The sequence below is a fragment of the Corvus cornix genome, chromosome 2 (assembly GCF_000738735.6).
Source record: "Corvus cornix cornix isolate S_Up_H32 chromosome 2, ASM73873v5, whole genome shotgun sequence".
In the NCBI taxonomy this organism is placed as follows: Eukaryota; Metazoa; Chordata; class Aves; order Passeriformes; family Corvidae; genus Corvus; species Corvus cornix.
Genome location: NC_046333.1, coordinates 48,140,077 through 48,164,540, shown reverse-complemented (window position 1 = coordinate 48,164,540; position 24,464 = coordinate 48,140,077).

Sequence of the window (24,464 nt, the reverse complement as noted above, 5' to 3'; positions counted from 1 at the left end):
CAGCATTGGAGATTTTATTAATGAGGAGAAAGAAGTGTCTGTGATTATAGGACTTTGAGAGTCACAGGAATTATGGGAATTGCAAAACAATTGCATGAAACCAGTTTAACAGGGCCTTACAGAAACCCCAGCACGGGTGTCACTGACAGTGAAGCAGGGATACACTGGACAGATAAAGCTTCCACACATATTCACCAAAGTTTGGGTGACACTTTGATATCAAACTGAACACCATCTGGACAGAAATGGTGACACCTTTTTGCCTGCTCCGTGCTGGACACGGACAAGCAGCAGAAGAGTGGAAAGGAACATAGAAGGTAAATAAGAGGCTCCTCTCATAGGCACAGTAAGCGGCCTCAGCTGCCCCACCATTGTCTGTCTGGAGCACACACAGGGAAAGAAGGGGTGAAAAAGTACTTCATGCAGAGCAAATACTCCTTGCTTTTGCTGTGTGGGACAAGGATGAGACGGCAGAGGATTTACCTCTTCTCTCCATTTCTCTTGGCAGACCCTGTGGTAAAAGCAGCTTCCTGGTCTTAGTCTAGGGTAACATGTTTGGCTTCCCTTTCCATTTTATTCTCTGAGCCTGTGTGCACTCACTTTGTAAATAATTTTGGCAGACAGGAAGGACAGAAGTAAGCACATGTGTGTTTCAGAGTTTAATCAGGTTGGTAAGAGTCAGCCAAGTCAAAGAAATTCCTTGGCCTCTTTTGTATCACAGCCACAGAAATTTGCTCAAAGGAAAGATGCCTCATATATCATCCCAGTAAGACTCTGTTGGATCAGTTTTGCTCAGCCTCCTTCACACAAGCAGGATTTTGTGGTCCTTATCCCCCTTGTGACATGAGTGCTTAAAGTATCTGCAAGATTTCCACAAGTAAAGCAAGGTGTGAATGTAGTCCAGGAGATTTAGGGCTTGTGAAAGATTTAAAAATTAGTTGTGAACTAGAAAACAGTTTGTCCTTCAGACAGCTGGGACTCATATATGAATCCTCAGCAGCAAAACAACTTGATGTACATGGGAAGTGGAACATCGAGTAGCAAGTGCAAGGAAGTCTGTGGGGCTTCAGCCCCTTTCCTTTATGCATCCATATAATCCCAAATTAGAGAATGACTTTGCCTTTTGCTATTCACAAGCACCAAATTCTCCTGGGAAAATGTAGGCCCCAGCAGCTAAATTATTGTTGTCCCTTCAGTATTTATTTCTGAGCACCATGAGCAAGTTGGGAAGGATGCAGGATATCCAACTCACTCTGTTTTTCAAGTTGGCTTACAAAAATGTTTAGGTCAATGCATTTTTAATGGGAGAACAAAGATGGAAATGTGAGTTTTAGCAACAAAAATGCAAGGTATGTAAATTATTTTCTACTTTTAAGTTTTATTTTTCCTTAAAAATTGAAGGAAAGGTGACTGTAACAGACAAAATGCAACAGTGAAGACCAGAACCAATTCTGGAAAGCTAAATGCAATTGTTTAGTCATTTTCTATAGCAGCATTTAAAAGAAAAAAAAGGAGAGAATGAAATTTTCCAAGTCAAATTCCTCACAATACCCAGTGTTCCAAGTTTCTTATATTTTACTGTAAAGGGTTCTCCAGTTCTCTTGGCACTTCAGCAATAACTTAGTGGAGCAAATCTTTAGACATTTCTCCCTTGAAATAACCCACAAGGCTTGCAGATAGAATTTGTATAGTGAGGGATAAAAAAATCCCTTTGTTAAAAAACATAACAAGGAATCTTCAGGAAAAATGATGATGGGATTGTAATTTTTACATGTGATCTTATGAAAGAAAAAATGACAAATCTCCTAATGACCCAGGCCTACATAGGAGGGCACTAAACCCAGTCCCCTCTAACCCACACTGGGAGCACTAATGCAGAATCATTGCCATGGTTTATAATATTGAAAAAATATTTTTTGCAGCTTTTACTGTTACAGTGGAAGAGATCAGAATTAATGTACTTGGTTTCATTTCTCAAAACTTCCTACCTCTTGGTTCCAGAGCATCATAACGGTGGTGTCTCCTGTTTCCTGCCTTTAGGGATCTAATTGGGATATTGTTCTGTACTTGCTGTTAGACAGTGCAGTGACAAGATGAATCTCAGCCAACACTGGCAGCCAGCCAGCGCATACCTTGCACAAACAAAGCGCAGGGCAATTAAAGTGTAAGTGCCAAAGGAGCACTTGAGAGTGAGAGCACAAAAATAGCCATCCAGGAAAGCACTTGGAAAATAGATTTCTTCGGCTTATTGGAGGACTACTGTTCCATCCATTTATTTCTTTCCCTTGAGATCTTCCCCTGAAGGGAATCTATTTTCCCCTCTTCAGTATTTTTACTCTTTAGAGAAGTTTGGGAATGCCTTGGCGAGGAGGGGAGTTTTTTCTAGCAGGGCAGGGGAGACAGGAATTCTATTATGTGAATTGAGGCAAGAGGATATTAGAGAGAAAGAGCTTTGGGAAGTGTGTTATGAAATGGAGCTTTTTATAAAATACATGGATTGGGTGCGCTATATACATATCATGCGCTGCAGAAATACAGAGCAATCATTCTGTACACAGCTATGTATAAATATTGAAACAAGGCCTGTAATTCCACTCATCAAAATGAAAGCCCTTAAGGAGTCAGATGTTACCCCCACTCCCTGCTATGCAAACAGGTCTGCATTACTAAACTGAATTCACAATCACCTTATTAGAAATTTGTGCAACCTGTGTTCAATATCTAATATCATAAATGCTCTACAAATAATTCCAACAGCACATTTTGTGATGTTCGGTGACAAAACCTAACAGAGCTGAAACATTTGTTACTTGGAAGCCTGGTTGTTAATAGATGGGTAAAAGACTGTTGGAGAGGAAAGGGGAGAGCAGGCTGGGGAAATCAGCTACTGGAGATAAAGGATACACAAATGTACCAGCACCATTTCCATCCTCATTCCCAAACAAAGCAGCTGATCACAATATGATTTTTATTTTCCTTCACATCTGCTCCAGTGTTCTTGTGCAGCAGGTGTGTACTTGCAAAGATCAAAACAATGGGCTTTACTGAATTTCTGCCCACCCCGGATAGTCGTCTTGGTGGGTCTGGTGGCTTTTTTTCTCTCAGAATATATTTCAGTAATGAAGATTTTATGTCTACCATAAATTTTTATTTTTCATGTAGTTATACAGGGTACATTTTTTCAATAATTTTGTTGTTTGTGGGCAGATTTACTTATCGTCTCCCTAGCAGCAGCAAAAGGAATCACAGAAATAAGCTCCTAAGCATATGGAAAACTATGGATATATTTATTAATCTGAGCTTCTCTAAAGATAACATCCAAATTCTTTCCTAAAATGTGCTTCTTTACATCAAGTCTGTGTCAGGTCAGACACAGCAGATACGTCCTTTTTAACTTAGATTTGTTTTGAAAAACAATTATTTATTCTGTGGAAAGAAAAGGTTATATTGCAGAGGTCAGGCTTTTATCATTTTCTTTTTATGGAGCAAGCCTTTGGGATATTATAATGGTATGTCAGTTAAGCACCTAGATGGCTCTACAAGGTCAAACAGAGTTACAACAGGCATATTTTATGTATGTATCTTGCAAGTGTTGTCCCAGTACACTCCAGCCCCACCAATAAACCATTTTATTGCTTTACAATAACGCAGCTTTGTGTTTCACAGGATTTTTTCCCCCCTTTGAATCAATGATAAATACATACAAATGTCAATAACAAAAATTTGCCAAGTTCTTCCTGGGGTCACTTAATGACATTGTTAGGATTCTTAATGTAGCTACTAGGTAAAAGAGCTGCCAGTACTGCATAAAGAATGAGTTGTTCTACTCCTGCCACAGCCTCAGCTGATTTACAACCACTTTGTGTTTGATGTTGGACAGGATAATTTCATCAGTCTCCAGCCCTTGTGATCATGTCCCAAAATGACTAGTCAGGTGAAGCCCTAGCCAAAGATTGCTTGTCACCTGTAGGAAGTAGCTGTCTGCTATGAGTAGTCTTTACTCATAAATGTAATCATCAGTTAGCTATTCATTGAGCTATACTTCATGGCCTAGATGTAGTGAGGATAATATACAAACACCTCACAGGGAAAATGCTTTGAAACAGCAGATGTGTCCATTAAAAAACTCGGGCTTTTACAGCAGGACAGCATCTTAAACGGAAGTAACTGGCTTCCAAGTTCATCTCTGAAGGTTGCTTCAGAAAACCTGTCAAAACCTCTCCCCGTCCCCAAGTGATTCACTGAAGCAAATGGCCTGTAGTTAAAAACAATGATTTCCTAAAAGTTCAACACCAGCATTGTTGTGGTGATTTAAGGCAGCCAGAGCAGGATAGGTATAAATATTTGGTGCACTATTGTTTTGAAAGAATATGTGATGTGGGGATAGAGCTATCTGAGAGAACAGTATGATAATGCAGCCACATCTCTGGGGGCAAATTCTTATTTATTTTGGTTACATTCCTTGAAATTGTGGAGGATGTGTCTATTTCTCACACAAGTGATGCATTTCCATCACATCCAGACATGTAATTTGGCATGAAGTAGCTAACACTCATCCATTTTTTGCTATTCAGCTGTGCTTAACCTGACATTTGTTCTCTGATTTTAAATAAACAAAAATCTTGTTTCGGAAGAACTGAAGCTAGTAAGAATCCTGCAAAAGCATTATAAATTTGCCCAAGAGCAGTGCTGTTATTAGGCCAATGCTGCTGTAAATGATAAATTAAAAAGGCAACATGAAGAGGCTGAAAAGTGGTGACAGCTACAATGAGTACGTTTTCTCTTTTCTCAGTGTGAGATCACAGTGCAGGGATATATGAACTTTGAATCCCTTTGTGAAATTTGTGCTCATTTTAGCTGTCACTGCTGCAGGTGATGAACACTCGCAACCTGTTGTTTCTACTTTGTGCTTTTAAAAATGCAAGGGATAAGTTCTAGTAACAAAGGAGTAAATATTCTAAAAAATATGGTCACATAGCTAATGGGGAGATCTGGATAACAATTTCAGTCTATTTTGGAATTTATCTAGAGGATTGTGAGATTAAGGTCAGATAGATATTTAATTTCTAAAATTGTAACTGGAAAAAAAGCATAATGTTTGATATGTTTTAGTTATATCTATTTTGTCAGGATACTTCCAAGGTCTGAACACACACTATTTTTCCTCCCCAGGTTTGTTTCTCAAGGTCTGCTCTCTCTATTCATTTCACTAAAAAACTTCTAGTGCCTGAAAAAATCTAAATTTCAACTACAGTTTCAAACAACTCAGACTGCAGAAGGAAATGGACTGAGACTTCTAGCTTATCAACAAAAAAGTGGTTTTTTGCAAATTTCACATCTAGAATATATGTGAAACTTTAGATTTTGGAACCAGAGGATGTGCAGATGACATATGGTGTGAGATAAGTTTTTTATTTACTTCTTTTTTTCTTGAATAAGGAAGGATAGAAATCAGAAGATGCACACAAGAACAATTCAACTTTTCCTCTTTAGAAAAATTTCTCAAACTGTTCTGTTAGTACAGCTCTTTATGTTAATACTTGTAACATCTCTTTAAAAGAACTTGTATTTTGGAAATGTGTACAGGGAGAGATTGTCTACTTGTTAAAATTCTCTTTGTTTGATCTTTTGCATGCTTAATTTTACTCCCATTGCTTGACATTTCTATCTTTTCTCTCGATGCCTGGAAATCCCTGGGGTTTGTATCAGCTTTTAACACGATACAGGACTTCTTAGAGAAAAGATAAGTTGTACCATGGCTGCCTTTTATCCCTCCATGCTGATGAACACACAACAGAGAGTTACTGTGCAGGAATAAAGGGGGGAAATCCTTTTCAAACAGCTAGCTTGCAGTAGACACCTAATGACTGATTCTTTCCTGAAGTACTATAGCACTACTAGGCACCATGGTAATAAAGGTGTTATATTTACTAATGTTTTTCCATGTATGACAGACAAAAGAGACTTTGGCAATTGAGCAGGTATTTCTAGCAGCACCCAGTGTCATGTGCCTCCTGTAAATTTTGTGCACAAACTGATCCACAGTATGAATATTCCCTGTTTGCCCTTGCAAAGCTTTGATTGACACAAGACATACACAAATATCAACACCTTCCATTTACAGAGAGGCAAGGGAAATTATCTAAAAATGAGATGACCAAGGCTTACAGGAATGTGACATCTTTACAGCTCTAAAGTAGATAAAAGTAAAATTTGCGTAAGTTTAAAAAAAAACCAAAACCAAACCCCCAGGTAGTCTGCAATATTTTGTTACTATGCGTTGAAATAGCATGGCTGTTATTGTATTGGCAGGGATGACTGTCACCAACTTCACAAGCACTGTTGTGGCTATGTGACCATGGAATGTGGCTGTTTGCCCTGGACACAATGGGGAGTCTCCAGAAAGGTGCTGTCATGCTGCAACTACCAGTGCTGGGACAGAATGGCTTTCTAAGGGAAGTTGTAGCACCCAGTATTATAACAGGGAGTACCACTGGTGCATGTTCAACAGCCTCCACAAGTACTGGAGCTGACTCTTTCCCAGGAGCAGCACTGAAGGGTTAGGGCATCACTGCATCACTGCTGCAACTGAAAAGCACCTTTCCCTTCCCACGCATGGATTAATTTGCATTTCCATTTAGGACAATGTAGGTTACAACTGTGTTTTTGCAGTCAGGATTCTTTTTCCAAACAGACTTTTTTTCTCTGGATTTTCTTTTGAAAGCTTGTTTCTTTTCTAATTCTGATATACGCTATTCTATCTGCAATTCTTTCCGCTTTTATCATTCTCTTCTTCACTTTCAATGAAAAGATATGACTACACAGACAACAATGTCTACCTTTCCAGGTTAATTTCAGGTGTGATTCCAGCTGGCTTCCTTTGAAGTTTCAGATATTTTATCTTAGATTCTCAGTACTAGTGCAAGATGAAGAGTTAATTCTACCCTGAATCTGAAACTTCCAATTTGGAAATACTGATTTGCTGGATATTGTGGTTTTGTTCTGGATCCAGGAGATAGTTTATTTTTTTTCCTAGATATTGATTTAGATAATCCAAGGTGAAAGACTGGCATCATGTAAATAATAATGATTATTTCTTTGACTATTCCAAATATCAGACACAGAAACCACCAGAAAATTACAAAACATAGAAGGGAGACAAGTGGCCACCATAAAGAGCTTAAATGAACTAAGATAAAACACTATTTGCATATGTAATGAATCAGTACTGAATTAGTTATTTTTTTAAATTAATACTAAGGCAAATGTTATTTCTTTTCATTACCAAAATCTTTCTGAGGAAAAATCTTACTTTTCCTTACCCTTGAATCACAGTATGGTTTCCCTGCAGAAAAAATGTTGAGAAAAATAGAATTAGTTTCTAATTCCAAACCTTACAGCAGTAGTAAAACAGCATCAGCAGACTTAGGAGAGCCCTTATTTTATAAGAGATTCTGTATTTCTAATTTTTGAACACTTAAAAGATAGATATATTAGTATAAATTAGTCACCCCGGCCTTGTTTATAGGAATCTATGAAGAGGAACTATAAATCAATACATGGTGATTTACCACATCCTAAAACAGTCGAGATGAATTATATTTTGGAGGTGTGAACTTCTTTTGATGACTATAGAAGTAATGTAATATATTTAGCTCTGTCACAGGCACCTGTCTTTGAGATGGTCAGGTGAGTTTGCCTGAATTCCGTCTTTTTGTGCCTGATGTCTCCACTTCTTCCACATTTTCCTGATTGGAAATGGAGAGCAGTGGATATGGAACTGAGCTTTCCCACATCAGTCCATGTGCCACATCTACAAGTCCCAGAATCTCTTGTAATACTTAGAGCAGCTGACCAAAAGGCAATGACTTGTGTCATGTCAAAGGAGAATGTGCTCAACTGTTATCCATGACATATGGTTCATAACTTCCCATTCAGTCAGTTTGTGAGTTTAAAACACATTTTACCACTGAGATTTAGAGGTGGCTTGAGTTATTTCAAATGCTGTTAGTATGCAAAGAAATCAACTTGTTTTGAAGGTTTGGTGTGATGTTTAAACTGAAAAAATATGACTGAAATGAAAAATTAGTCCCTTAATGTGTGATATTATAGAGCTGACAAAAACACACTGAAAACATTGAAAAATTAATGGCATTACTTTCTGCAGTGCGAATGTGTGTTTTCACAGTAAAACCTGCCTAAGAATTTTTACTATTTCTTCCAAAGATTTAATAAGAAAGACTTTCAAATGAGTTTACTGTATGTTTGCCTGGGCCTCTTAAGCAGCAGTACAATAAAGCAAGTGTAGGGTTCTGCATAATAATTTTTATTAATTTCCAAGCTACGTGCAGTGCCAACCTTTTTTGGCTTGCTTTGAGCAACATAGGGTGTTCTATGCAATAAAAAGTTAAAAATGCAAAACCAGAAGTTTTAAAACTAACACACATTCAACTTATGATGTAAAAACATAGTTTTGTGCAAGATATTAATCTGTTTTGCCTCAGTGGGACAACATGCTGCCTCCTTGTGCCTCCATTAGGATGTGACTTCAGCACTCATTGACATGCTCAGATTTGAACCTGTACAAATGTCAGTCTTGAATGCCAGCTAATATCACTGAGATTGCTATTAAGATTTTTTCCAGTGCTATGAAGGAGGTAAAAAACGTTGAACATAATGTGCTTTCTTGTCCAGGGAAGGCAAAAACAGGGACAAAGTGGGGAGTCACTCTGTTGCAGTGGACCAAAGTTGCATGCATCAAGAAAATTACAACAACACAACTCTTAAGACCAGGTTTTATATTGGCATATGAATGGATTTTTCTGAAAAGTTGTCTCTGAGGATAAGGGTTGAATGAAACATTTTTTCCCAGGAAGCAAAACACTGTTATTGTAGATACTGTTTCCTAGCTCTCATCGTATTGTGATTATAAGCAATTTTCATACCCATTGCACTTACACTGTGTTTCAGGGTGTAAAGACAGTCATTTTTAGGTATTCCCCCCATGGAAAAGTCGTTGTCCTGTCCGTGTCTCGATTTTGCTTTGCCACTTCTTTCTCCTCAAATTCCCATCACACCAGTATGAGCAGCCCTCTCTGTTCACTGCTTTGTGTCTAGAGGAGAAGCAGACAAGGTCAGGAGCAGGTCCTTCTCCAGACATCTTCCTCTCAAGCAGGGCACAGCAGCACTGGTTGTGCTGCATGGTGCTTCTGTGGGAAGCAGGCAAAGCACTGAACTGGCAGTCAGCAGGCACCTCTACTTCCTTCGTAAAACACTTAAGCAGCCCTAGGTGGTGACTTCAAAGGCCATTTATTCACTGCTCAGAGGAATGGATATTTTGTAATACAAAATGAATCGAATTTCAAAGCCTGTAAAGGTCGAAAGCAGCCTCTGGCCAAACAAGAGGAAGAAGCTGATGGGAATTACACCTCTTCATGAGAGGCCACTTCAACACAAACAGCCCCTGTGAAGTCGCATATGCAAAGAGTTAAACCACAAACCTCCACAGAGTCTGATGGATGAGAAGTGATCACTCATCCCTAGGACAGGCAGGGACCAGAAATGCTGGGCTGATGCAGTTTCACTTTGCCTGCTTTTATGCTTTCAGATTTGGTACTAACCTCTCTTGAGATGTGAGCATCCATTTTCACTGCTGCATACGCCAAGTCAGACTCTGCAGGTGTGAAAAGCCCTGTGGTGATAGTACTCACTCTCCTTAAATAAGTCCAGGAGATGGTGAGCCTGGGAGAACTAACACAAGAACTTGTCACAGTTCAGAAGCCTCCCCCTCCTTCACAAAATTAGTCTCTTTGAATTACAGCTAATACTAATTTTATTTTCTGTATGGAACAGTACAGACCTATGTGATTTTCCAAAGGAATTGATTAAAAAGTATCCTGCTGTCACTGGTTTAAGCTCTTGCCACCCTGAGTGGAATTCAATGGGTAAGAATAAGGACAATCATGCAAATATTCAGAATAAAGTGTTAAAGCAAGACATTATGTTGGCTGTCTTACTTAAGACCAATATGGCACTAGTGTGTATCTTATTGTATTCTTATCATCAGATTTCTAGCCCTTTTACACATTTCAGGTGAAAAATATTCTTTGATGACTTTTTCTGTTTCATGGGGTTTTTTTGTATCTTGCTACCAGATAAAAAAAACTCAAACAACAGCAATCAAGAAAACAACCCCCAAACAAAACAAAACAAAAAACAGGCATCACAAGTTGTGGGTACAGGCTTCAGAAGAAAGAGAAAATAGACTCAGAAAAATTTTCTTATGTGCCTTGTCTGGGGTGAAAGGTGTGAATTTCAAAGCCTGCTAACTTGCAGTTTATCCAGTATTTGGTGCATTTTGATGATGTAGCCCTTTGTCTTTAGAAGCAGACTGCCCAGCTGTGGTAAGAACTACTAGATCCATGGCCAATAGGCTTGTCTGGTGATCAGGAAGGATGAACTGGTGTCCCTGTATTTCTGAGCACTGTAGTTCTGTAGCTGTGGGCCACAGAAGAAGACATCTCTTTCTCTGAGGTTGCTGCTCTTTGGTGGCAGGTGCTCGGGACTTTGCCTGCAAGAAATGGAACAGGAACCTCACAAAATTCAACAAGGGCAAATGCCAAGTCCTGCATCTGAGATGGACTAATCCCTTGCACTAATCCAGGCTGAGGTCTGCTGGGCTGGGGAGGCAGCTCTGCTGGGAAGGCACGCAAGATGTTGGAAAACTATGGGCTGAGCATGAGCCAGGGTGTCTTCTACTGTTAAGGAAGGTCAACAGCATGCTGGGGTCTATTAACAGGAGAAAAAACAGTAGATTATATTCCCCTTTTACTTTGCACTATGTTTGACTGCATACACAAAACTGCATCCAATTTTGGGCCCCCACTACTACTTAAACGTGAATGACCTGCAGCAAGTTCAGTGGGGTGCCACCAAGACAGGCAGGGCTGGAGCACTTGCCCAATGAGAAGAGGCTGAGGCAGCCAGGCTTGTTCAGCCAGAGAAGTGATGGCTCAGGGGAGCCTGCCAGTGCCTACAGGAAGACTACTAAAAAGAGGGCCATGCTCCTCACAGTCATGTGTGCTGAGAGGATGAGAGGGAATAAGTTGAAAAAACAGACATTCAGACTTCACATAAAGAACACTTTCACTGTGAGGACTCTTCAGCAGTGGATGAAGAGGGGGTTTGTAGTCCCCATCCTTGGAGATTTTCAAGATCAGACTGTATAAACCCTGGAGCAGATATTCAAGCTTGACCTGCTTTGAGCAGGAGGTTGGATGAGAGGCCTCCTGCTATCCCCTCCATCCCGGTCATTCTGTGAGCATGTGGTTTTTACCCAGCAGTGGACCTACTTGATGCTGGAGTAATTTCAGTGGTCAGTAAAAGCAGCACACTCACTTCCTGGCTAAAACATCACCTGAAAACTCCTGCACCCAAAAGACTTACATCAAAATGGAATTTTAAAATAGGAGAAATGCAAAAACCAAGGAAAAAAATCAGCATGTGGCTTGTAATTAGTTTGATGAAGAGAGCACTCATCTTCACTTGAAGATAATGGACAAAAGAGAGTATGACTGTCATCTGGACTAGGTTAAACAGAGGCAGAGTTGTTGCCCTGGCCTGTGTCATGACCTCCTGTGTGAACAACATCAGCACCATCACGTTTCAGCTGCCACCACACGGTGCCTGCAAAGAGAAGGGAGAAGCAGCACTTTGTAGCTGCCACCTGCGAATCCCTCATTATTGGCAGGTACTTTGCAATGGAGTACTAGGACAGGATAATTGCTGGAGACAGAATTGGCAAGAGCAGTGTATGGGAGACACATTCAATTGCACATGAGTATGGTAGGTGAACTATAAAAAAAGCAACCCTGCCATTATCTGTTGAACAGCCGGCAACTCTGGGTCTTCCATTTTGTTTACAGCAGAATGGACAAAAGGCTGGTAGTGTCAGCAGTAAATAGCCTGGGGACTGTGTGCCTTGTAAAGGTATGCTGGATGCCTTTATGAGCCATAGCTCAAACTTTGGTGACAATAACAGTGAGGCATTGCAAGTTTATTTGCAAGATTAAGTCTAAACGTTGTCCCCAGAGTGCTGTATAAAAACTAATTAATTTTTTTATTCTTTATCATTGAGATCAACATTCATCCATAGGAATTTGCATTTCTATACGACCCTTGTGTAAGCCAGCTTGCATGGGAGGGGGACCAATTTTGAGATTCATCAGTAGTTTTGTCCATCCTACTAAAATATTCCACTTATACTAAATATTCCACAAGCAAATTTAATTCTGCAGTTGACCTTAGGAGGAAAACAAGTACTTCTATGAGAAACACAATTACTACTTTTCATTACACGATGTTTTACTATGCATTTGTGTCTTACAGCTGCTCTGCCATATGGATTCCTCAATATCTAGTTTAAGAAGTGAGTTTACACTGCAGTCTTCCACTCATTGAGAGCATTGGCTCAGCTTTTCAACCCGGTATTTTAACAGACTTTAGCTTCAAGTCATAGGCATCTTTACACCTCAGCACTTCTTTGGTTTCCAACAAGTCTATTCATCAGTTTAAACACTCAAAATTATTACTTGAGAATGTTATTAGGTGGGCAGAAGTGCAAACACCTATAGAGTGAGGACATAAGCCCCCAGGACGTGAAAGTAAGAGAGAGGTTGAAAAAGTATTTTAATGGTGAAAAATATCTTACCAGGCTGTCAAATCTGTAATTCAGAGCCTCCCCATACAAAACTTTTGCCCGACAAAGCTCCCTTCAATCTCCAAGTTCTTGTGTTAGCACTGAGGAATATTCCTTGTAGAAGGATGTTGTGGAGGGGAAGGGTGTTACCCTCTGGTTTGCCTTCACATACAAGGAATGCCTGATATGGAGCTGGGAGACTACAGGCCACAGCCATGTCAAATGGGAGCATGCTGGAGCCATGCTGGGAGCAGAAGGAACCGGGAGAGAAGGTACACTGCAGCTGTTGGACTTAAGCAGCAGGCTGCAGTCATGCAGGAACATTTCCTTCATTGCAGACTCATCCTGCCTTGGTCTCTGGAAAACTGAGCCCTTATCTAAAAAGTCCACTTCTAATATTGTTAGTCCTTTTGGGCCACTGTTGCCTCAGGTGGTCCAGTTACCAAGCCAGCAACTTTCTCTTGTGCTGCTGGGAAGTGCAAACTTTTCTTCATCCCTTCAACACAGCACACTGAGGGAAAACCTCTTTATAAATTGCATGCAGGCTCCTATACTAGCCAAATTTACAGATGTTTCACAGAGGTATGCAGAAAGTCAGTACTCCTGACCCACCAGTTTTTGTGGGCATTTTCTATTGACTACATATATTCTGGCTTGGATTTGCTTTGGATACAGAGATCCTTTTAGTGGAAGTCAGAAATGTCTATAAGTCTTCCGTCCCTTTCTGTGTAAAGACTCAGGGAAAAGTCGGCCTAAACAGAGTTTCCAAAGCTAACAGCTTTCCTGATTAACTCTTATTATCCAACATGCTGCATTTTATTGGGGGAAAAAATCTCAAAGATGGGAGAGCAAAACTGAAACAAACAAAAAAATCCCGCTTTGAAATCCATCCCTTTGGCAGCTGTCTCTTTCTCATTTTGGCAGACAGAGAATTGCTGGCAGCACTAGTGAGGGAAGGGTAAAAGACAAATGGTTCATGATGAATCCTTTAACTAAGCTGATATTTCAACACAGCACTTGCCAGCATTTTTCTTTGGCATACGCTTTATAGAACGTACATGACAACCACTTCAGCATTGTTAATATATTGGCATTACCTGGTTTATTATTCATCTCCCTCTGAATCAGACCCCAGACTTTCAGGAGACTATCACATAGCAGAAGGCCTTTTTTTTTTTCCTAGCATTTATTTTCCTGGGTGTAAAAATGAAACTAAAACTATAAGACCATGATTTACAAATCCCAACAAGATAGATTTTTTTAAATTAGTGTATTAATTATCAGGATATTATCCTTTGTAAAACTGATAATATAACTACCAACTTTCAAGAATAAAGTTTATCAAACAGCTCCACTGTTTGGGTGAATCAGTTCCAGTAAGACAAAAATGAATAACACCACTAATTTTTAAGACAGTAAAATAAAAATATGGACTAGAAGGTAATTTTGGGGTTTTAACATGGTTTTTTGTCCTGGAAAAAAAGCTTCCAGGTTTCAGGAGCAAAAGTGAATAGATCAAGATGTACTGATGAAAACTTAATATTTCAAACTCTGCAAGAAAAAAAAAAAAAAACCAGCAAAAGCCCAAACCAACCTGTAAGCTGAATTTAGTTTTTATTACATTTCATTGCAACATTTTCATTTATTTGAATGGGTCCAGCACTACAAATACAGCAATTCATTAAACCAATAAATTTGAAATAAAATACATCAACAAATTAGAGATTATAACATTAAATTATTTTCTTTGTTCATTTGGTCATTCATTCGTTTTCTTCTTTCTTTTTTTCCTTCCTTTCTTGCTAAATACTTAACTCATTATCTTTTAACAAATTTCAATTTGTATTCCTAAGGTTCCCACAGGCAGCCTTCCACCTTATCTACCTCTTTTGCAGAAGACACTGCATTTTCCAGGAACCAGCCCATAAGGACTCACCAATCACTAAATGTTATGTCTGCATGGGTATGTATGACCACAGAGGATGGTCAGGAAGACCTTGTCTGAATTATTGAATTAAACTTTTAAATTTTTAGTTATATAAATTCCTTATAAATGCATCTTTCTCTGGTACAGCAGGACACTGTAAAAATCACTGGTGTGGTAGTAACTGAAGGAAATGCAGTGAGATATGTGTAATACAGGGTACAATTTTCTGGCCAGAGACCTTAATTAGTTCTCCTCCTTTCTAACAGCCTACCTTCATTTCTCATCCCTGCTAATAGGAGATTAAAATTGTAAAAAAATTACAAACTTTATCTTCTGAAATACTGGTAATGACTTCAGACTCTTCCACAGGAAATCTTGGGGTTTTTTGCAAAAAGAGACCAAAAAAAAGGTTTGGATATTTTTACCTTATTTGAATTGATTCTAATGTTAGGATTTATTAATAGAAGGAAACTGAAATGTGAATGCCTAAAAAGGCAATATGGAACAGCTCAACAAGCTATGGAGAGCATGAATAACAAACCATATATTTTTCCTGCCGTGACAGGGCAGAGCATAAAAACACTAGGGGATGGATGCAAACAATGTGCTGGTGCGAGTGACAATGAAACAGAGATGACAGCATAAAGAGAGAATGATGAATGTATTAACACAGGTAAGGGAGTTAGATAAAAGATCACAGGGAATAGCAGAAAATTCACTCTAAGCAGATCTTGAATAATCTAAGAGGAAATAGTGCTGTTGTTAGATGTGGATTTGAAAGGGAATATCAAATCTGTTGGTGACAACAGAGAGTGAAGAAATCTTGGCGTTTATATGGAGAGATTTATATTTATGCCTCTGGATATACATTTATAGATATTTATACTAAATATATATTTTGATATCCCTGTAATAAATTTCTATAACCATATGATAAACTATATTTATTGTAGTTAACACCCTTTGCCTGCCTTACCTGTGCTGCATTCTTTTTTTCTTTTCAGCTGGTGATTTTTCTAAGCAGCTCAGAACTGCTGTCAGAATTGTTGAAACCTGCCAGAATTATTTTTCTTCTTTTCTTCCCAAACACCTCCAGAGATGGGGAGTTCTCCTCCTCTGCTGCATTCTACTTTGAAGTACCTGTCTTGAATTACCCCATTTTGTATTAGTTCAGATTTAAAGGTCCAATTTCTCTTATCTATCAAAGATGAGAAAAACAGGGGAATTGAGGCTGTTATTATAAGAAAAACTGGCATTAACATAATAGACAGATTTCTTAAAAATGTTATTCCTAAACAGTTGAAAGAAAGATATTAGTCTATAAAAGAAAGTTACAAAACCAACCTTTTGTTTAAGTCTTGATTTTAATTTCAAAAGATTCGTAACAATAAATCTATTAAAGTTACATATTTTTGGCTAATGGCTACTTGCCTGGGATTAGTCTCTAAAACTGTTGTTTTTCAACAGTTGAACCAGCAAAGAAGATGAAAAACCAATTGGCTTTAGTAGGCTTTATATTAGGTCCTTAGGTGTAAATAGTTCAACATAATTTTATTTTATTGCTTGTTAGCACTCTCATGTTTCATGCCTTATGGCCGCACAGTGAGTGGTTCTTTTAAAAACCTTTCTCTTTATGTCATTATTTTCCATAGAGTAATATTAGAGATGTAGAGATCCCTGATTGCCTTTTTCAAAATGCATGTCATGTACTTGGGGCATTTGTTTGATATTGAATGGAACACAGCAGCACTACCTAGAAATCTAGAAGAACTGAAAGACACCAATTTTTTCTGATGCTATAAGTAGCTTTTAGACAGATTACTCGACGAGGAAGAAAAAAATTACCAAACTGAACCCCACAGCACAGGCCCATGCACAAATTAGGCAAAATTTGCTGTGACAGAGTCAGTATTGCCTAATGTTGTTCAGGATCAGTGTTTTCCTTCACACACCGCATTTTGAATATTATGGGTCAGAATTTCAACATTCAGCGGCATCTTTTTGTCAGCAGTGATTGAGTAGACAAACAAGGCTTGAGGAGCCGTCAGTGAGGGATATTACATTTACACAAAATCACTGTTGAAACCATCAGTCTGAGACAGATTAAAACCTGTAAAACTAAGCATAAGGAAAAGGAGCCTGAAAAACACCAGAACTTGTATATTATGGTATGAATGGAAGTTTCAGAAGACTAGTCAGAAAGGATTACTCTAGAAAAGAAAATGTTTGTCTTGGAGACTTTTTTATTGACCTGTGATATGCTTTTGGTTTGAAAGACATGTTAAACAAAGAGAGCTCCAGTCTTTCAAAACTCTCACAGCTCTATAAATAACTCCACATAAAATGTACAGTATGTATAAACAGCATGACAAAGATTTTCTGACAGGATTTTCTCTACAGTAAAAGTAAAGTCAAAACATCCCATTGATGGCAGCTATTTTGAAGAATTCCTAAGAATACCAGTGCTTGCAAGCTGGCAAACTCTCCATGAGTAAGAGTGAATAAAAACAATGAACTTTTACGAGGTTGTAGCCATTCCATCAAGATCCAAATGCAGCTTGGATGGACCTTAGCCAAGAAGTGACTGTTCAGCATTTAGTAAAGCATCAGCTAAGGGAACCGCAGAAAAAACCAAACTGTTCCAGCAGTAAAACTATCTGCCAGCAGCATTTTTGAGTTCACCATCTGGGTCCTGCAGCCATCAATCAGACTCAATGTGTCACTCCAGCTGTCCTTCAAGGCTCCTCGTGGTCAAGGTAGAGCAGTTGTGAGAAAATAAAACACAAAAATTGAGAGAGCACAGCTGTTGAAAGCTCGAGTAAGTCAGCAGGCAAATAACTCCCAAGTATTAAATAGCACACAATTGCTTCTCTAAATCTAAAGATTGACCACTTGCATGTCTGAAATTACCTGCATCTGTAATACATATTGATATTTTATTTGAATATTCTGTTTTAGTGGATTTGAAGTTGTTTCATAAATGCATCCATAAGTCTCCTTTACTTTTGTGGGAAATTAATCCACAAAACCCAGGTCTGTAGATTTCTTTTCTATAGGTTAATGTGCAAAGGCTCTACTCATTGGCTCTTACTGTGACCTGTACTTGTTATAATTAGACACCAATATTGGAGATTTTGGCTGGAGACAAACTCTGGAAAACCCTGCTGTTTTGAATCTCTCACCTGACTGAGAATTAGGGCCTTTGCAATATGCCTGCATGGTTGGAAAGATTCCCTTGGAAATGGAAATAAGTTAAGTAGTAACTTGTACAGGAACTGAGACAGGAAAGTAGAGATGTAGTAGGAATTTCAGAAGAAACATTAGAAGCGGTAAGAGCAGTTATTAAATTAGCAATTCAATACTTATGAGCAAAAAAAATAGAAGGAAGGCAGAACTAGGGAGAGAAGAAGCTGATGGCTGAAATAGCAAATCCTACATTCTGAATGGATTCAAGTGCAAAGAGTCAGAAATAATAGCCAGAGCTATAAGTAGGGCTGTGAAAATATAGGGAGAAGAAAAGTTGTTTGATTTAGTAAACTTGAGAAACAAGAGAAAAATTTCAGAGACCAAAGTGACAAGTCAAACAGACAAGGAAATGAATCGATTTCTGCAGCAATTTTTAAAAGGAATTATAGGGAAATAAAGTGGGTTTTCTGTCCAAATACGGTTGATTGTTTTTTCTATGTTACACTGCAAAATATCTCCAGTATTTCTTTTAAGATGTTTCAAATGCCTGTGTGGTGAAGACACTTTAGTTTGGTTGGTTTTTTTTTCAATAGTTGACTTTCCTTTATGAATGGCTTAATAAAAAATATGTGCTGGCATCCAAGGTTTGTTCTAATATACAATTTAGATGCAATCATCTCCATATAATGGCTTTACTTAATGTCCATCTATAAGAGTCTGGGCCTGGAGCAGGTAAAGAGTGTTCTGTAGAAATAAAAATAAAATTATGAGCACTAGTTTTTTATTCTTTTCCTTTTTAGTGTTTAGAAAGATTTATTGTATTATGGTTATTCAATACTCAGTTTTTACAGAGCTGAACTGCAGATGGTAAGAACTGTGCATAATAGTTAAAAATTCTCTCTTCCAGGTGTTTCAAACAAATGTTTCTGTTTCAGGATTTTAAAATAAGTGAATAATAATCACATAATCACTGAATCATTTGGCTTGGAAGGGACCTCATGGTATCATCTAGTCTAACTCTCGTACACAAGACTGTGCCATTTTTGTGCTGTTGTTCCACGTATTGCAAAACAAACTCAGGGATGCTTAGATGCTTCAGAAGGTCTAGACTGAGGAGGAGAATGAGAAATGGCAGAAGAGAAATACAGAAGAGGAGGATGAAAAAGAGCCCAGTAACCTGTTGTTATGATGTCTCCTAGCCTGTTGTAATTTCTTTTGCAAACTTTCACAAAACCTTTGGAGATGTGGGCACACTGAGGACATTAGCTTGTATCTCATGCCAAATGAGATTCTTATAGGTGAGGTTTCCTTGAATTCATCTGAATTTTCAAGGGGGAGCTAACAAGAACCCAGGAGGTTTTGATTTTAATTACTTTTTTGGTAAAATAGAGTAAACCAAATGAAGTGTATATGGTTTTAAAAAAATTAAAAGACCTTTGTTTTAAATACACTTCCAAAAGCATTATCATCACTCAAACTTGTCAGAAAAAGAATATAGTGCAAAAACACACATGACATTTCAAGTGGATTGGCTACTTTCATGAAGCTGTGATTTAGTCTATCATCACTGTTAACTGGTGTCTCACCTAGGTACTTACTGGAGAGCAGAGGGATTCAATATCATTTAAAAGACTGTTTAGAGCAGCAATAACTTTTGCACACACATCATTTAGCATCGGCCAAGAGAGTTTGTAATGTCCTTCCTACATCTGTGTAGTTTTTAGAATAAAAGTGGAAAATGCTTTTGGCAAAAACAAGCAATAAAAAACCTCCCTTGCTATATAGCAAATAAACAGAAAAGGCACTGAGTAAGAGCCCTACAAGCACGTTACATGAGGATTCATACCTGCTACTGCTTTTCAACCAAGCAGCATAGTTTTTGTCCACTACAAAGCTTGTATGACTTGTGTTTTGGTATCACAAATATTGACATCCTGATCAAAGTAATTGGACTGTATTCTGCCCAGTTGTGGATGTTATCAGAGAGCAAAGCCTACTTTTCATTGATTCCTGCTGATTTCATGCCAATATGAAGGCATGACAGAAATAATGACAATGCAGCGTATTTTTATTTTGAGAAGAACAATATGTCCACTCTTGTTCCCTCTGGACTGGAGTAGCAACCAGCACATCCAAATAGAGAGGAGAAGATGGCACTAAATGAGTTTATGTGTTAAATGGCATTTTATTTTGTCAGATTCCTCTGTAAGTCATTAACTATTGTATTCTCTCCCACAGTTAATAGCCTGGTTCCTGCAAAGAAATTACATTCCTATTCTGTGAAGGAAAATGAAGGCTGAGATACACATATATTCAAAAATTGCCTGAAATATTTATTTTCCATATCTTATATAAAACATACATACCACTGTAGGTATTTGTCTTACTCATGAATGCAGAAGATAGAAGAATGGCCATAGTTAAATCCCAAATCAGACCTAATTCTTTTAAATGCTACTCTTTCCTTTTAATTCTTTAAAATACTATTCTTTCCTTTTAATTTAATTAAATACAAGCTTTATCACTCCCCTATGAGTCAAGATAATTAAAGAAAGACCCATATTTGTCAGTGAATCTCAGAAATGTTCTAATGAGTGGATAAGAATCATTTGTAATTAACATGCTAATTGCTTGTATGCAAATGGCCTGTTGTTCAAGTGGTTTAAAAAGTGCTTGAAAACAGTTTGTTTGCCTTCCCTCTTAAGCAGACTAAACATTCCCACTTGCAGTCTTATTTACATTATTAATTTGCTTAGCAAATATTTTTTTAATAGCTAGCGCCAATAGAAGGAGTGGAAGCCTTGTTTGGAGAGCTCTTGTGAAGAGTGTTATTTTCTCCAGTTCAAGCAGATGAGCAGACTGAAATGTGAGTTTTTCAGGCACATAATAGACCCTTGGCTTATCAAAGCCTCTTATCTGATTGGAAAAAAAAAACAAAGGTAAACTTCACAGCTCATGGAATTAAAAGACAAATGAGATGTCATAATTATCAAAGTGGCTAATTTAGAAAATTAAGCCATTCACATAGGTGACATAATTGCTTGTCACAATCACTCTTTTTCTCATTAGCCCTCTCTTCAGTACCTACCGTACAGTGGAACATTCTTTAGTCTTGGAAAATATTGCCTATACTGTAATCCCTTAATAGCATAGCCCCTGAAATTAGTGCAAAAATATACTTAATAGCTTCATTGATGTGATATATTTGTGTGATTCTCTGTTTGATCGTGTCTCACAATGTAAAATCTGGTATTTTGAATTCTGAGTATTTTATTGGGGTTTTTTTTTCTATCTTCTTTTAAAATTACACAATTTAAAATTAATTATCTAATTATAACAGAGAACTTAATACGCCAACACGCCATATGCAAATTCTTTGACAGGATTATATTTCCATCTCACAATGCAGCTTTAACATATAAGCATTACGAGGTATTTAACCATTGTGGCTAAAAGATTAAATTGTCCTCCTAAATTGTGGATGTATCAGAAAAATACTTTATCCTTTATAGAGTAATGCATCTTTCTAAGATTTAATGTTTCATTTTATGTTGCTTTCAGTCACTTTAAAATAATACCCAAAATAATATTCTTTATAAGAAAGTAATTTTCATGAAGTAGGTACACTTCCCTGACAATCATATTGTTTATGAGTCAGCAAGTACAGAAATTATTAATGACAATTTCTAAGAAAGGAAATGAGTCTGGTTTGCTATGCGAGTTTCAAGGCATGACATTGTAAATGGGCAAGGTTAAACATTTTGGATTAAAAACATGACTGTGAGATTGATTAGGGTTCTACAGTCTTGTAAAGTTGGTAGAACATAGCTGACATGACTTATAGTTTGCTGAATTCAGAGAGATTACATTGATGTCATTCACTTGAAGAGATAGTTCATCCTGGATGCATACAGTGAAGCTGTCATCTGTGCGTTTCACAAATATTCATGTGACTAACATGTTTTGATTAGACTAACACTGAACCACACCATTGAATGGGTCATGTGTCTGAAGCGCTGTGACAAAGTCAAAGTGTGACAAAGTGTTAAAAAACACGAAACAAAAACTGGAAATAAAATAAAGCTAAACGCCCAACCTAATTTTGTAAAGCTTTCCGTGTGCCACTCCTCTGAATATCTGGCATACTTGACATATGGAGTAGTGAAACTCGTATCTTATAGCAAACAAATAGACTTCTGACTATGATAAAAGAAAGTTAATATACCATTAGCTCAATTATAAACAGTATTGACTTTGGTCTGTATGAACAGACTCCTATAGAGTTTGCATGAATGTGCTTATTTAGAAATAAGGTCCATCCTGTCCTTTCTTCTCCACCCATAGCTGGGCAGGATTGCAACCCAGCATTCCCAAAGGGAACTTTCTTCAGCTGACAGTTCCTCGAAAGTGAGGGGAAAGCAAGAGGTTCCATGTCCAAGAAAAAGACCTTCTTCAATGGACTGCAGTAGTCTTCAGAACATCTCCTTGTTTTAGAAAATTATATTGGGACTGATACTTCTGGATTTATTTGGCCTGACAGCACTCAAATTTTACATCCTTGGGTCATTGCAGGGGTAGTCACTCCAGCCCTCCTGCCCAGAAGGTATAGGAGGTGTTCCAGTCCCATTTCTTCCACAAACAATTGCTGGCACCAACCCTTTTCCCCAATCTTCTCTGTAGTTTCCTACCTTCTCACTAGGACTGTTTTCTCCTGAGTCCTTCAGTTTGTTCACAACAAAGAAGGCAAGCATTCTAAACCAAGATTATAAACACATTCTCACTGTTCATATGCAAAAAGAGCTATTTACAGGTCCATACAAAGGTAGCAAAAAACATTTGCGCATAGAAACATAAAAACATTAACTTCCTCTCCACTACAGAAGTGCTCTGACTTTCCCACCCTTTTTTTATCCCCACATCCTTTTGATCCCCATGGTCTCATCACCTCCCTAACTTCAGGTTTTCTTTTCTTGCCTAGGGCACTCCTTCTTTAGTTTAGACCCCATGGCCTAAAGAGCCAAGAGACCACTCTCATTTTAAACAGCTCTATTTAAAGCACGTTTTCTTCTGCTTTCCTGTTTTACACTGTTGGTTGCATCCAGCTGACAGACCAGCTCTGCTCTCAATCCCATTGGCAGGCATGACATGTTAAATCCCATGTCAGTTAATATCCACAACTATCTCTGAACCATTACTTGCTCAGTCTTTTGTCATGCTTATTGTTTTCCAATGCACTTATCCCATGGTAACAACTTTTTCTCTTGTCCTCTGGCTGACTCTGGGTAATACGTGAGAGGTGACAAAGACCCTGCCAGAAACACTTACTATTCATGGTTATAGTTAGAAGAAACATTCATAAAGACAAAATTTGTAAGTTATGAATAAATTTTCTGACTGTCTCAGGGCAAAATAAATATCAAATATCTGCTATTTTTCCAGAAGGCATTTTCTTACAATAAATATTTTCCATAAATATCTGTCTGGTTTGAGGGAGAAGGAATGGAGGTTGAAGGTACAAGGCTGTTCTGTTATTCTTCCATCACCTGTCATGAGGAGGGTCAGGTTCTGATCTCATTTATTGCATTGCAAACTTCTGACGCAATTTCCTTGAAGCAGCTCAGCCTCTACTGATTTAACAGGTTGTGGACACTGGTCAGCTATTTTAGGTTTGAAGAGATCAACACTGACCCTCAGAAGTGTCACTTCATTCAATGGAGAGGCACACAATGGTGATGTGACAGACACAAGTGGCAGTCAGCCACCATAGGAAGCAAAAAACATCTAAACATTTTGCTTTGACATAGCATTCAGTATAGGGAACAAGCTTTCTTATTCAGCTTAAAAAGAAAAGCTGACTTGGAACATCTGCAAATGCCTTACAAAACAGTCAGGCCTAAATAACCAGTTATAACACCCTTTGTGATTTGGTGACTTGTTTTGATCCCATTCCCATAATAATTTTGGATCAAAAAATTTCATTTAGGTGGCATTGTGGTTGTGATTTTGGTAGAAGATGGATATTACCATCATAAGAGAGCATGTAAATGGAAGATTAAATAAGTAAATTGTTATATCTGTCTTTATAGAGTAGCAACATACATGTATTTTACAGGGAACACAGAATTATCACCTAAGAAAACAAAGGTATGTAAAACTGCAAATAGTGACTGATGACCTTTATGTTAATACTAATAGCATTGTTCCCAAATATGGGCTGCTGTCCCCCAGAGGCCAAGTTTAATACTAAATACCCCCCAGTTTACTAACAGGTTAATTCAGGAACTCATCTTGTGGGAGAGCTGATTTCAAGAACTAGACTACCTCTATGTGTACCTGTAAGATAGTTTATATGGTGATAATATCAAAACAAAAGGGTAAGCTGTCTCATGCTAGCTGTAAAGGAAAAAATTGTATTAATCTTGTGTGTCTCTAACTTGGCTAACTCATGCTTGCAGTTCTATATTCCAGCCCTGCTCAATATTTCTTGCAATACTTTTGCAAGAGGGCTGCGAATAACTGAGAGTGAACATTTCTCCCTCTTCCTTTCTTCCCCAGAACTTACCCATCAAAATATTTAGGGTGTTTGAGAGTCATGTCATACACCTGACTCAGCAGCTGGCCTTTCAGGGCCCTCTCTGCTACCTTCTCCCTTCT